The 2,408-nt window shown below is 41.5% G+C and overlaps 1 pseudogene; it reads left to right on the top strand.

The window, feature by feature from the left end:
• Positions 1 to 539: 539 nt before the first annotated feature.
• On the top strand, positions 540 to 2,120 carry LOC100674467 (spastin-like; annotated as a pseudogene).
• The last annotated feature ends 288 nt before the right edge of the window (positions 2,121 to 2,408 follow it).

Below are 2,408 nucleotides of genomic sequence, written 5' to 3'. Positions count from 1 at the left end.
ATAGCCTTAAAAACCCTTTGGAGCAGTTTTAGTCTGTCCTATAGGGTCACTATGAGTTTGAATCTACTTGTTGGCAAAGGGTGTGGATTTTGGTTTACGTACTGTATGATCATTTGACTGTAAAACACTGCATGAGAAATAGTTCTATATAGATGGGAGATTCACAAGAGATTTCCATGTGAGTCCTCTAAAGTTCATGCCTGCTAGAGTGTGATTTTAATACACTCATTGATTCAATGAATTCATGCCATGTGTCAGGTACTGTGGTTGGTGTTAGGTAGACATTGCTGAACAAAGCTGATACAGCCCTGCATCATGACGTGTATTAAACATTTCTGCTAATGTTCATTATACAAAACAACACACAAATACATAATTTTAATTTTGGCTATGTATACAACTGTCGTCCAATATTCAAAATTAATGAAGACTCATTGAGTGCCTTCTAGATGTCAGGCACTGAAGAAAGAGAATAAAACTCAAGTCTTAAAACCCAGTTAGAGGAACCTGTACTACTTTACCCGCTGTTCGACGATGTCATGCTGCCGCGCCTGGTCTCCTTCCACCTGGGGCTCCTGTTGGTGTGGCTCTACCAGCCCTTTTCCTGTGCCCTCATGGCTGCCAAGAGGGGCTTCTGTGACACGCGGTCACCAGTTCTGGCCTGTCTGAGCCTTCCACAAGCAGGCTCCTTTGCCCTGTGCATCGATGAGGATGAGCAAGCAGGAGAAGGAGCAAGCTGTGGAATGGTGTAAGAAAGGTACTGAAGAACTAGAAAAAGGAACAGCTGTCATAGTTACAGGACAAGAAGAATGTGAGAAACAGCGAGGCACAAGCTAAAATGATGACTGGTTGTGGCCACAGACTGTTTATAACTTCTAGAGAAGCCGCAACCAATTTTGTAATTTTCCAAGTGACAAATGTATAATGACAGTACAAATTTGACATGCTGCAGTGAACATCTCCAGTCAGAAAGTGGAGCTGTTCCAAAAAAAGATCCCTTAACATACCCTAGTCATTCACTGCCTTGTTCAAACAAAGTTATGATGACTGAATCCACAGGGTTTTCAGGCCACCATGGTGCACCTCATTACAGTGGATTATCCATGGTTTCTGGAGGGAGACAAAGGCCTGGTCCTGACTCTGCAACCTATAAGCGTATTCCAAAAACAAGTAGAACAAATAAGCCTTCTACTCCTCCAACTGCTGCTCAGAAGAATGACTTGAAGAATTTTAGGAATGTGGACCTTGCTAACCTTATAATGAATGAAATTGTAGACAATCGAGCAGCTGCTAAATTTGATGATATAGCTGGGCAAGAGTTGGCAAAACAGGCATGACAAGAAATTGTTATTCTTCCTTCTCTGTGGCCTGAGTTGCTCACAGGGCTTAGCGTTCCTGCCAGAGAATTGTTACTCTTTGGCTCACCCAGAAGTGGAAAAACAATACTGGCTAAGGCAGTAGCTGCAGAGTCCAATGCAACCTCTTTAATGTAAGTGCTGCAAATTTAACATCAAAATATTTGGGGAAGGGGAGAAATTGGTGATAGTGCTTCCTGCTGTGGCTTGAGAACTTCAGCCTTGTAGCATTTTTATAGATGAAGTTGACAGCCTTTTGTGTGAAAGAAGAGAAGGAGAGCATGATGCTAGTAGGCATCTAAAAACTAAATTTCTAATAGAATTTGATGGTGTACAAACTGTTGGAGATTACAGAGTACTTGTAATGGATGCAGCTAACAGACCACAAGAGCTTGATGAGGCTGTTCTCAGGCATTTTATCAAATGTGTCTTTACCAAATGAGACAAGACTACTTTTACTTAAAAATGTGTTATGTAAACAAGGAAGCCCACTGACCCAAAAAAGAACTAGCACCACTTGCTAGAATGACTGATGAATACTCAGAAAGTGATCAAATAGCTTTGGCAAAAGATACAGCACTGGGGCCTACCCGTGAACCGAAACCAGAGCAGGTGAACAAGATGTCTGCCAGTGAGATGAGAAATATCCCAGTATCTTATTTCTCTGAATTCTTCAAAAAGATAAAACACAGTGTGAACCCTTAAAGCTTAGAAGCGTGCATACCTTGCAACAAGCACCTTGGAGATTCTACCTGTAATGGTTAAGGTTGTGTGCCCACTTGGCTGGACCATGATTCTCAGTGGTTTGGTAGTTATGTAATGATGCAGTTTGGCAATTATGTAATAATGTAACTTGGCAGTTATGTAATGATGTTGTTATCCTCCATTTTATGATATAATGTAATCACTTCCATGATGTGACCTGATGTCATCAGCCACTCAGTTGTAAGGGGAGTTTCCTCAGGTGTGTTGTCTGCATCCAATGTATACGAATATTCTGGCAAAACTCTCTAGCTTTTGCTTGCTATGGATCCTGCATCTGACTCATTATCA

The sequence above is a fragment of the Loxodonta africana genome, chromosome 8 (assembly GCF_030014295.1).
Source record: "Loxodonta africana isolate mLoxAfr1 chromosome 8, mLoxAfr1.hap2, whole genome shotgun sequence".
NCBI lineage: Eukaryota > Metazoa > Chordata > Mammalia > Proboscidea > Elephantidae > Loxodonta > Loxodonta africana.
Note: the sequence above shows the minus strand (reverse complement) of the source record. Positions and strands in the feature narration are given on the sequence as shown.